The following is a 13989-nucleotide window of genomic DNA, read 5'->3' on the forward strand; positions in this document are numbered from 1 at the left end:
CAGCATCTCACATCAAAGGTTTAGCAGAACATGCTGAGACAAGGAAAAACAAACATCCAGTCTGGTACCAAAGTTTACAGGCTAGTTAGAATGGAGCAGTTAAAAGAGACAGTGAAGAAACCTTGTACATCTTTTACATCTCATACTTCATTCTTTCTACATCTCATATGAAATACAGCATTTACTTGGAAAGTGGTTCTTTCCCAAAGTATACAGAGTACTCATGGCAGAAAAATAATCATCTCAAGACAAAATTTGAAACCATTCTATGAAATCAGTAAAATCAGTATGATATGAAAAAAGAAACAGGAGAGGAAAAGGGAATCTGGAATCTGGAAACAGAAGGAAACTGGTGAGAAAACAGTGCAATAAGGATCGAGTAACTAGGTATCCTTCCTCTTAGCCTCACAGTGCTGGAGCAGCAGACATTGTGACCTTTGGTCAGAAAAAAATCATACATAATAATCCGTTCCGCTTCCTCACTGTAAATCCTTTTTACTGACCTTGTAGAGCTCCTTCTCTCAGTGTGCTACTGTCCGGTTGTGTCTCAATACAAGCAGCTACTGAAACATATAGGAAAATTAACTGCCCACACCCTTGTAAGATTTTTCAAGCAAAGTTTTGGAAACTGTACTCTTAGATCTTCTAATTTACACTGTAGAAACCTCATTATGTATGACACAAAAATCATGTGATGCAACAGTGAGACCTAAAGGAAATCTCAGTCAAAAAATAATAGCAAAAAAATATCAGTAGTGCAGCAAACTCAAGAACTTATGTGTGGCCTACTAATATGTTGCACAGAAGCAATTTAAATGCCATATATATACTGAATATGCTATGACTACTACAAAGAAGTGGTCAGGGAAAAAAAAAAGAAAAAAAAAAAAGAACTTATTAAATACAGTATCTTATATGGAGGCTATCTATAAGAAACAGACCAATAATCAAAGATTATTTTTTCTGAAGAGTACTTATTTCTATGCCTACACAGCTTTAGGGGATTCTCTCTTGACTTGCCCTGCATTTTCAGCGTCTGAAGTAGGCCTTAACAGATTTCTCAGTATCATGTCATATCCATTTCAGAACAGTCTAAAACATCTCTACCATAACTAAGAATTCCATAATCTGAAAATAAGATTTATCTCTTTTAATATATTTTTCTCCAATGCCTTCAAAGAACCACCATGACAACCATTACACAATCCAGCAGACTACTGCAATAGCCTCCCTTTGTCCTTTCAAACAGTAGTTAGAGCTATGTTGTTGTGACCTTCTGAACTAATATTCTTTTATCACATTCTTGCTCTCTTAAATTACATTCTCTAATGCTACCTTTAACAATTACTACATATGGTATGTTTGAAACAAGACAACTTGAATTACACAGGAGCATTAATTACCAAACAAATAACTATCTACCCAGTATCTCGTCTCTGATAGCAGGTAAAGGCAGAAACCTTAGGAAAACTTGCATGAAAAGAATAGGCATCTAATTGTATTGTCCTATGTCCTACAGACAGTTTTAACGTCTTGCAGCTGAGGATTTTCTTAAACTGGAAGCAGTATCTTTCTACTTTGTAACCCTTAGTGAATTTGTCTTCAGTGAACTAAAACCAACACAATTTTGTGTATCCCATCTCATCCACAGTTTGACTGTATCTTACACAGAGAAATACTAATTCTAGTTTTCAACCTATTACTTCTCATCTAATTATCCTTATATTGGAGCCCACTGAAGAATTAACTCATTTGCTGTTGACCCTCTCTAAAACTTCTGGGATTTTACATACCTCTGATATATTATTCTATGTATGGGATTTTTTTCAAGGTGAACAATCTGTAACCATAAATGTAGTCTAAGAATTATCATTAATATATAGAGTCATCACAGTGCCCACATATGCCATGTAAAACAACAAAAAAACCTTCCTACACTTAATAACATCATATTCCTATACATAATAACATCACCAGAACACCAACAAAGGTGTACAAGTTACATACACAGTAAAACTCCAACCTCTGTCCCTTTACCAGCACATGACAACAGAGATGTCCTTTTAGTCATTCCTCAGACAGAGGCTATCCAATGCCTTTAACTGTATTTACAGCTCGTCCCTTCACTTCTACCTCGAGTGCTCTTTTCAGAATGGTGACAAAGAAACTGCACCAATTACTCATGACACAGACTACCACTGTCATCATTTTCTTAAGGAGCACAAAGTATTTTCTCTTTTGTTTCCCATTCCTGTCATGATACTCTCTTGAATAGCATCTACTGATAGGTGGCATTTTCACAGAAATATCCATTCTTATTCCAAGACATTATTCTTATTACAAGATCATTATTCCTGAGTAATAACAATCACCTAAGGGTCTGATTGTCCGTTCTGCAGCCACCTTGCCCTCCCCTTCCTAGGGGCCTGGCCACCTGTGCTCCAGGCCAGCTCTGACACAGCGCTGTGTGAGCAAGACTTGTACTAAGCTGGCTCCTCCTGACCTTGCTAGAAACCACATTTAAGCACTGGCTTTGGTCCTTGCTTGAGGTATGCTGCAGGTATACTTGTGGTTGATCATGTAGCAGAGCCTGGCCCATGGCCTTGACTTGATGGCTTGACCTCGAACCTACCTCATCACCATGATCTTGCCCTGGTGATCACTCTCCCCATGGCTGATCCTGGTTACTGTCACTGGAGCTGCCCTGCTCTTCTAATCTACATACCATGCAAACTTCTGTATAAAGTACCATTTCTGCAAAACACCACAGCCACATCTGCCATGTTGTTACCCTTGGATCCTGGCTCACATTGCCCTGTGGAGCAGTCTAGCCTTGGTGCTCCCTCACACCCATATGTGTAGCATTTTCCATTTATCTATTATGAGCTTCATCTGTCACATTATGGACTCAATACTCAACCTCACAAGGTGCAACCAACATGTATTTTCAATTAGCCTTTAATACTCTTAGGTACAACACTAAAATAGTTGAGCTACCTCCAAGTTTTGCCTCACCGATGTTTTTCCAAATGCTTATTGGATTTTCCAGTAAACACCAATTTTCTCCAACGTCCAAATTTAGGTTTGTAAATGCAATACTTAGAGATGAAAAGTGTTTGATTATTATATTTATCCTCAGACTTTTTTTTTCTCCAAAATGCCCATAATTGGATTATTATCATTTCAGCTGAAGTTTGACTCCCACAAAGAAAAAAGATGAATGTTCTACTGCATGAAGTAAAGCCTGTGAAAGAGTAGGAGTTCTCACTCACTTTTGTTAGGCCCATGATACAAATAGTAGTAGTTGCCCATTTTAATTGCAAGGCTGCAACATGACTGCAGCGATACCATCTCTTCTTTTGCAGAGATGATCACAAGCTTAGAGGATTCTTCTCTTAAATGTATCTTCTTTTTCTCAAACTCTTAACAAGTGCATATTTGTTAGACAGCTTCTCACATCATTACATATACATTGAAGATTCAGACAACTTAAATATGTAAGATCCCTTCAGACGACTTTACACTGTCCATGCACACATGATAGCCCTCCTCTTAGTAGAGCCTGTCTTGCTATATGCTTCTCCACAGGTATGTTGTGTTTATGCAAAGGTATTTTTGGTTGTTTCACTTAACTCAAAAGTTCTGTTTCTTTCAAAAATGCTTTGGAGTTTCTGATCCTGCTCTTCTGTCATTGAGTTTTGTATTTTTTTTTTTGCTTCCAGTATCATAGAACTTCTGTATTTTCAAACACGTTACTGCAGTGGAGAAACAAACTGACTGTTGTATCCAACCCAAAAGACAGACAAAGAAACAGAAGCAGTTTTCCCTGTGGAGAGGGCTGAACTTGAAAACATTTGCTTTGTTTCCCTGAGAACAACTATTAAACCCTGATGTTACAGCAAGTTTAATATCAGGCATCAGTCACTCCAGATGCATTTCTCTTTGTGTGTCATTATCAGATATACTCTTTTAAAATATTTAACTTGTGGTTTTAGCTTAGGTTATTTTTGTACATGGATAACAAATGTACTAGTCAAGTGTTCTTCAGAATAGCCAGCCTTCAGAAAAGAATCATAGAAGCATAAGCACTTTGAATATTACTCTTCTGTCCTGGAGATCTATTTCTTTTTTCTATTTTCGCCCACTGCCCAAGCTCCTGACAAAAGTTATGAGGCACTGCCAAGAGTTTTGAGATATTCGTGCCCTTTCAAATCACCATTTTGTTTTTCCCCTGTCAGATTTGATTTGCAAGGGGACCCTGACAAAATGAGCGCTCCATCTCCCCATGCTTTGGCTTTAACTGACACAAGCTTGTTTGGTTAGTTTTGACAAAACCTTAAGTGTCAAACTGCTGTTTAATGAATAAGTTAACCTAACATCAGAAGTTAGGTTTATATCTGCTGAAGTGTGGCTCACCATTTATCCCATATCCTAATCACATTGTGATCTCTTACTAGTGATTCCACCCTCAAGTCCGTAAGACTGATTTTCTTTCCGCTTTGTATTATTTAGAAACTTTTAAATAACTTAATAATTGCACTTTCCCTATGCATTCCCCACCTAAAATATCTATTTTTTATGTTTCATTTTACACAATATGTGTATAGCTTTTGTATATATGTCTGTAATGAGAATTCACCTAACTTTCTCCAGTTGAATCAACTGAAAATTGTTCTAAAACATCAATTAATTTACTTGCAATAATTATGAAGAGGAGGACTATCTTCTCCCTTTTCTGGGTTTTGATACAGATCAAAAAATCTGAGTCTTTTATATATTCTTTCAGCTCTCTTAGGGTGGGGCGTAAAGCTGTTCTTCAGTCAAAATAGCTTTTTAATTCATGCTATTATAAATAATTGGAAAAAAAATAATAAGCAATAGAACAAAGTGTTCTTCAGATACCCATTTCGGTTTCCTCCTGTAATCTAGTCCATCAGTGTGCATATGCACTACGTGTCAAGAGAACATATGTTGTCATGACTACATATTTAATTTTCCTCATATAGCAAGATGGGCTGACCTAGGAACTAGGGGGAATAAACACTTCTGATTCTTTTTTTTACTGAAGTAAACAATGGGAAAAACATCAGTTTAACTGTTGTGATAACTGTATTCACTCAGGTATGTTTGCTATTCTTTAGTCAACTTCCTAATTAAACACATCAACTTAACAAACACAAAAACGAACTAAACAAAAAAAACCCTGCACATTTAGTTTCACACACACACACAAAACTGCCATCAGAATTTTGGACAGAATTGAGTAGCGGTATATTTTATGTTTTCCCTTTAAATTTAAAGAGCATTTTAAAATAATCTTTTCCTATTTAGGAACATACTTTCTCATCATTCCTTGACTTTCAAGTCAAACACAACATTCAGGTTTCTTGGACACTGCTTCAATGGCTTGTCAACTTACAAACGCCATCAAAATCTGCATTTCCCATCCTGTCCACAGGATATGAGCCGATGTGGGATTTAAAATTGGATTAAATTTTATGAATAATGAGCACATTAATAATTGCATTGCATAACAAAAACATTTCTAAAATTACATTAAGTTCAAAGTGTTTCAGTTTTCTGCTGAATCATGAGTTAGAAGAATGCCTGGTTTCAGCTGGGATGGAGTTAATTTTCACCTTGCCCTTCTCCAAGATAGTTACAATAGCCCTTAAGAATTCTGAATATCCTTGGGATGTTCAAACCAGTATATTCCTATTGCTATGTTTCCTGAACATGTTTCTGGTTTTGTTTAAGGTTAAACAACTGTTTAAGAATACCACCCAGAGATCTGCCCTGAGGCAGGTTGGTTATAGGTGGCAAGCAGCGTGGGAGGATGTGTGCAGGTATCTATCACAGCTGTCACCTCCAATGGTTTGGGAATTCATCCCAGAACAGGTGTGGAGCTCTAAAGAACTGACAGAATGTTTGGAAGAAGTATGCCTTGACCCTGGCACACTTCCACAGAACTACAGCATGCTGCGCTTTGCTGGGGCCTGGCCTGTGCCTATCAAGTAATAACGAACACTATTCAGCACCCTCAAGGGGAAGGGCAAGGAGGCTGTTGTTAATCCATAGCAACATTTAAAATAATTACTATTTAAAAACAGTGAGTGAGAATGCATGTTCATTTATATATGCACACTCGAGCGAATGTACATACTGGTAACCACTTAATAAAGAGAGTGCCATCTACTGGTGTTCAGTGGTGTAATTCTCCTTATGTTTTGGGAGAGGCTGGAGTAATGCACTGCAAAAGGCTTAGTCTTAACAAGGTGTCAGAAACAAAAGAATGGAGGCTTTGTTGTATCCAATATTGTGGTGACAGTCTGATGCCAACAATAAATAAACCTTTGAAAACGACCCCAGTAGAACAGGGAACTGAATAAATTAAACCATGGGAGCAGCAAAACGAGTAACATGATGACATACAAACAAACAAACAAACAAAATTCTGATATATATAGAGGCTTTGTCCTTAAAAGTACAGTGCATGGCCATACATAAATGGGCCACGGTCGTAAAACTGGAAATGGTAAGGTTTGAGTAGGGAAAACAGAGAATGGGAGCTACAAAAAACCTGCACTGTTCAGTATATTACTCGTAACTTTATAACAGTGATGGATGGAGGAGGCTGGAGGAAAGAAATCGTTTATTTTGATTCTTTCTTTTAAACCTATTTGCATGATAGGTTCATTGTAACCACTTCAGAACCAAAAATGTATTCTAAACTGTTTGTTTACAGTGTTTAACAAAACAGTTTCTCAAAGTCCCAAATTCATAAATAAATAATTAAATTAAATAAAAGAATTAGCCACTATCATCATAGCAAGTAAAAACACGGGTAGAACTGTTCCTCATTTCTGGAACAATTATGGGCAAGAAAAGACAAAAAACAGTTCACTGCATGCATTACATATACAGGAAATTAGGAAAAGCATGAAAATAATTTTCCTATTAGTGAGTATCCTGAATTTGTTGCTAACAATTTCAAGAAATCTTAAAACAGAGTTCTCACTTGTGCCGGTATCAGACAGCTAAGACACACAAACTGGACAACAGTGAAGTTGTATTCTAATCTAGAGAAACGCTATAAAAAGAAAATGTTGATGTTCTCTTTGAAGAATACATACCAGAAGGCCGTGAAATGGAAAACCGTGTACTTATTAATGTAAACTTATGCATACCTGTATATAATATGAAGAATGCCATCTGCTAGTATGTAAGAATATACACTACTGGTTGTAAGGTAGAAGCAATCAAAATAAGCAAGAAAGTTGTCATTATTATTTACTGTGAACAATTATGTCCTGTTCTAAACAATCTCTTTCTACATATGCTGCATACTGCATTTTAACAAATACATATGAGGTATATATCCCTCAAATTAAACTTTGTTCCACAAAGCAGACACATGAAGAAGACTGAGAATTACATGAGAGTTACAGAGTCAATCCCCCTTTTTCTTCTTCCATTTCCCAAAACAGCTTTCAGATACATTTATAAAAATATATTGAGAAACTCTGTATTTCTCATAGATAATCTAGTCCTTTTCAGTTCCTTCATGTTCTCATGTGATGCCTTTTTGTCCTCTTTATTCTGGAAACACAGAAAACACTAAATGAAATGATTTTTCAGAGGCAAATAATTTCAGATAGAAGCCAAAATACATGAAAGTACACATGCTTTCACAGTCTCCAACCTTTCCTTAATTTCCTTAATTTTCCTTTTTTTTTTTTTCCTCAGATATTCTTTGTAACTTGCCAGTAACTCCATCCATATCTACTATCACTCTTTTTTCTTGTAGTACTTTCTATTTCAATTTCTGAAGTAAGTAAATAATCTCACAGACTCACAATAAATCAAAGATGAGCAACTCTTCCCTAGCAGACAAAACAGTAAGTCTACTTGAATCCTAAAATTTTAAGAAGTTTCACTTTGCAGAACTCCTGTGTTTTTTTGTTTGTTTGTTTGTTTTGTTTTATAACAATTTTATTTTTCTGCTATTTCTAAATATCCAAATGTATCATATTCAAAATATGTCACTAAATTAAACTATTAAGAATGACAAATCTGATAGTACTTATTAGCTGCATGATGTAAAATACAAGTCAAGAAGCACTTCACAGCCAAGGAAGAAAGGGAAACCACACAGAAGTCCAAGTTTATAGTGAGAGGTAACAACATATTTCAATGCAGGTGCAACTGCTCCAAGACGTAAATCACAGATGTTTCCATTTTCAGCCATCACTGAGAGACCATCCTTCCAATGATGGGTTAATTCATTTTGATATTACACATACATAGCAAGATTAGAATGACATTCATTAAGTGAATGCTCTTGTATAAAAACAAAATACTGCTGCACAGAAAGCAAAGACCTTAAAAGAACATTTTGCTGAAAATACTGGCACAGATTCAGAACGAGGGGTGAAAGGTCAGTGCTTCATTAACTGAACCAACTCAATTAAAATTGTAGCTTAATGAAAAAGTCAAGATGATCATAAAAAAAAAAACAGGTCATCCGGAGAACATCACTAAAAATCTCAAACATCCTGTGCTTAATTGGCAGTAAATTTCTTGTTCTGGCTTATTTGAGGAGTGGCAACCCACTGAAAATCAATTCAATAGAATTCAAAGATACAATAGACAGACCTCTATCAAATTTAGAATGAACAAATACAACATTAGGGTACATAAATGTTGGCATGTGAAAGACGAGGATATGCCCTTCCATTCTTCTGGAAAACGAGACTTCCACTCAAGATGCTTTAAAATGTCCTCCACAGGTGGCAAATATATCAATGCTAAAGGAAAAGATACTAACCAGAAGGTTCTCCTTGGCATTATGTTTTCATATTAATGAAACAACAACAACAACAACAAACAAAAAAACACCACCACAAGAAAAAAAAAATACAAAAAGCCCTTTTTACCAGAAACATTTAAGCATTGTGTATAAGCAGTTTTGCCAAACACTTACTGTACTAATTGAATGGATTTCAAATTGTTTAAGTGTTTGCTATTCAAAAATAATTTAGGAAGATGATTTCGCTAAATCTCAGGGGAAAGTCCAGAAAGCAAATATTGCAGTTCTCCTGTAAATACTGCATTTGGCCAAAATGGAAATGCTGTATCTGAAAAGGCAACATTCGCATTCTCAAAGAGGTAATTGGGTGCTTATCATTGTTTACTGAGTGCTGACAGTGTTCAAAGGAAAGAATAATACGGTTTCTGCTTACTGGTAGAATATATTTGGAAATAAGTAGTCTGACACCTTTCCATCAACTCTGTTTAGCTCAGCAGAATACCATGAAGATAAACTCAATGACAACAGGGAGAGGCAAGGACTGCAGACCATAATTCAAAACTTTGATTTTACAGCAGAAATACCTCAGCAACTTAATGAACGAATAATAGGTAAGTCTGAGATTAAGAGTTTTGTTTTTGTTGTTATTATTTTAAAATCAGTTTTAGTATTTTAATAAAAACATTTCTTTTACACAATTCTGCTGAGGAACTTTTGTTGCTCACTGATGCAACAAAAGCAAAGGTTTCTGAAGGAAAATTTTTATATTAATTTTGCATCATACCATCCACTATTTAAAAAATAACCAATAAAAAACAGTGGTAAAAGATAAATATGTACGAAATCTTATGAAGATAAGCCACAGAAGTTTAATTATGTATTTTTACAAAAAAAATAACTGGAACTTTATAATTACAGTGCCATTAAAAATTATTCTTATAAAGGACATCTAATACTTTTGTGGCTATTAATAAAGTGTGGCCTTGCTCAGCATACAGATAACCAAAAGAACCACACAAAATTTGGCCAGGCCCCAAAACTATGGTCAAAAATACATGCAGAGGCTTATAGGCCTCCACCCCTATGTTTAAGGTATTGCACATACAGTACCTTATTTCTTTGCTCTCCTTTGAGGGAGAGTAAACTATTAAAAAAAAACTTTAAAAACAAACAAACAAACACAAATGATCAACAAAGATATATTAACAGTTCTTGTTTTTACCAAACCCTAAAGGAAAGAGGCTACAGCACTCTCACAAATATGTATGGCCTTCCAAAACAATACATCAAAAGCAGTGATAGTGTAATAAAGTAACAAATTTCAAAGCAGTAAACAATCCATAAACACAGTTTATAAGTTTAAAGGAGAGGAGGAGATGTGATCAAGTTAATAGAATGGAAAACTACTTCAGAAAAGTAGGTTTCAATCTCTAGTTGATGCAATGCCACTGCAAGAGCAACCTGCATTGCGAATGAAATGAAGCATTCTAGCCCCACCAGACGGAAGCCTGTGTTAGAATACCACACGTACAGCTCCAAAAGCCTCTGTTCAGAGAAGGCCAGATGGAGAAACTAAAGCATTTTCTGATAAACTGGTTTTACCAGGTCACAACTGATTCATTCAGTGACAAATCTGTGGCAGGGTGTATCTTGGCTTTCTGCACTGCGCCAGGCTGGTACATCAACAAGGAATCTAGCTTTCAACATTCTAATTCAGAATGTAAAAAAAAAAAAAAAAGAAAATCGTCTCATTCTTTTAAATAGCATATCATTTTAAGAACACTGCAGTTTATGCTGCATGTGTTAATTAAATATCAGGTCTTTCCTCTGCACATTTGATTCTTTCAATGGACTTACAGACATGCATCATCTTGATTTCTGAAGTTGACTAATAATATAGATCAAGTGCAACTACCTTACTTTCCATATTTAACTTCCTTCTTCTCAAACAACTCAGCTTTACTATTACAATGGCAAGAAATTTAAAGAGAAAGCAAGCAGCAAATACATTTTTTGCTACTTGATTGAAAATCTAATTCAGTAGCTGAAAGGACTTCAGATCAGCTTTTCTATCAATGACCTTCATCAAAGAACCACTGACAGTCCACAAAGTATTCTTTGGAAACTGGTACTTGCCATGACAAAAAACGAAGGCCCAATTTAATAGTCAATGGATATTGATGTGGAAACAAAGGAAAGAAGAATATTCACCACTGTGCTGGCTGAATAGCATCATTTTGCTGTCACGTATAACCTTGCATTTTGGGAGAAGAATTTTAATCTAATACAAATTTAGAACCCATAAAACTGGGAAGCAATCTTCACAGGTCAATCTTCAATATTTTTCCTTGTTAAAATTTACCTGTTAGTAGTGAAGAGGTAAAGTTGCCTGTTCAACCACTAACCATTAACCACTCCTTGCTTTTTGTTTGGATGTATTTGTTTGTTTTATGGTTTGGTTTTGCTTTTTCTTTTTGTTACACTAGCATTGACTAAAGGTGCACCTAGAGGTCTTCATTTATCTGATGCACGCTGGCTGACATAGTGAACTACTTCACCTCTTTAAAATATAAGTATTCCTCTTCACTGCATGCTGAGGCATGAACCTGGGGAGATAATAACAACTCTGAGCTGCAGGGCAAAAAGGACAAGGCTGCTGTTAAGGTCAGTTATGCAGAAGCTGAAAAGCAGTAAACCAGTATCTCTTCCATAACTCCTGTATCAGTGTATACAGAACTAACACAGAAGTCCATTCAGTGCACTGTCGTGGAAGCTTACCATGCATACCTCCTAGATTGAGCTTAACTAGTTTAGAGGATCATTATTTCAGTCCAAGAATAGGCAAATTTTCCATAATACTAAAAATATTTTAAGTAAAATCTGAATTTCAGAGGTTTATTTAGAAGTCATTTCTGGATTTTAATTTCCTTACATCACATTGTTACAAAATTATCTTCCTCTCCATCCCCAAGAATTCATTTCAGCTATATATTTTAACCTTTGGGTCATTTTTTCCACAGTGAACAACTGTATTTGGCATCTTCTCCACAAGACAGTCAATATCCCCACCGTAAACAGCTCCCACCGTATAATGAACAAGGCTGAGGTCAGACCAAGGCACTGCACAGGTTGGTCATCAAGCCACTAGGAAAACAGCCAACACAAACTTCAAAATTATAGTTGTTATAGCAAAAGTATCTTGATCCCCAATTGTGACAATATTTTGTGACAAATAATGTGGAAAATAAAACAGATCAGGAGGAAATAACTGTCAGTATACATTAGATGGGTCAGCAGACTTACTGTATGTTTCTTTTGCTATCTGATATTGATTTCTATTTTCATAAAAAAGAAACTATTCAAGAGTAACAAAATACTTCACTTACATTCTTCTGTACAAACAAGCACAATAGTCCTTATCACATTTGCTGGTAAATAGAACTACAACACTGATTTGAATAAGGAGATAGAACCACTTTCTCTAATAAGTGGTTGCACTATGATGCACTCCAGACTGTGAGGAAGTGAGAAGAAATTCTAACTACTGTAGAAAGCAATAATATCCTTTCTTTTAATCTCAATTTGTGTATCCTTATACCGTGCGTTTTACTATCTCCATTATTTAACCTATTTTTTAAATTAAAATTTTCTAACAGTTATTTCTTTCTCTCAAATCAAAATATGAACTTGTTGCATTTCAGTCCATATTATGCTATGCACACTTTAATCAACTAGGGAAGTGCCGAATGACAGAAATAGATTGCTTTGAGTTCCTCCATGCCCTTTTCCCTGTCACTTTTACGTTAACTCTTGACCCATTGAGTCATAATTGTTATTTAAGGTTGATTCAAACTCACAGACTAGGTAGAAAAATTCCTGCAGTGTGTCTTATATCAAATGCTTGTGTGTCTGTCCCAGCTTTGGACAGCTTAAACTGGCAGCGCTGCCAGGAGCAGCGGTCCCTCCCCCATCCATCCCTAAATGTTTGTTCATGTTTACTTGATGCTTTTTCTCGTGTCACCAAAGCCACCAGTCCAGTTACATCAAACATAGGTTAAAATGGCATGTTTTCCCATCACCACAAATGTATCAATCAGTAGATCACAATCATTGCCTGGGTTTAACTCCTACTCACCATGGCAGATGTGTACGCTGCTGTTAATAACGCACACTATGACAAATTATTCTCTGTGGAATACCTAAGTGGATCCTATTGTCAATCTGCTATGTCCATGTGAAGAATATGTCTAACCAATACGAATGCATAAGAGAAGACAGATTTGTTTTTGCATCGCTTTGCTTTGGTGTTCAAGCAGACTTAAAAAAAATCCTTTACTTTGCTGCACGGTCAATCACAAGTATACTAACCTCTTGAAATGCCTCTTGAGAAACGTTCAAAACAGAAAGAAAATAAGAGTAATTTTAGTTATTATAAAATTAATGATAATTTCATGGTATAGTGTACAAACCACAAAATACACATGTATAAGAACCCAGGGGCACCAGAATGTGAGAATGTACTGCTGGGAATTATTGCACCAATATCAAGACTACTACTTAGTTATGTACAGCTAGTTTCCAACATAAACATAGCAAAACCACTACCTATTTTATACTAATCTGTATTACATTCATACCCAGATAAACTGAAATGCATAAAGTCAACTAGTAATTAAGAAATGAACTACTCAGAGATGAAAATTTCTGATAAGCTGATTTTTTTACAAAAACGATAATGAGATTGGTGCTGCAGTCCCACTAGTTGTGAGGACGATAAGCTATAAAAAATATACTGACAATTCAATTAATTTTTTAACCATATGATGATAAAAATCCACAGAGAATGCAAAGACGTAAAAACCAGCAACACTGCACCCAAAAATTGCTATTCAGCAATGTATAGTATTACGCATCAATGTGCTGCAAATTATTTACATGCTCGTGTACTTTGCTGGTTCACTGTGGAAATACACAAAATATGAACAGATGTGCCTATGAAAACCCCCTAAATTTGGGATTAAAGTTAAGGATTCGTTACTCCTTAAATCGCTAAATATAAATCCACACACAAGCACTACCCCTCCCCTCTATGACTGCCTTTGAAGAAAGTTTGGATACAATTAGCTTCTTCATAGGCAGGAGACTAAACAAAAGCAAAAAAGAATGAAACTAAAGAGGAA

General features: G+C 35.7%; 1 protein-coding gene across 1 annotated transcript in view; it reads right to left on the reverse strand.

Annotated features, from left to right (window-relative positions):
- The window catches only part of FANCC (FA complementation group C), a 102320-nt gene that overhangs the window by 48130 nt on the left and 40201 nt on the right, over nt 1-13989 (reverse strand). The gene's annotated exons all lie outside the window — the stretch shown is intronic.

The sequence above is a fragment of the Aythya fuligula genome, chromosome Z (assembly GCF_009819795.1).
Source record: "Aythya fuligula isolate bAytFul2 chromosome Z, bAytFul2.pri, whole genome shotgun sequence".
Taxonomy (NCBI): Eukaryota; Metazoa; Chordata; class Aves; order Anseriformes; family Anatidae; genus Aythya; species Aythya fuligula.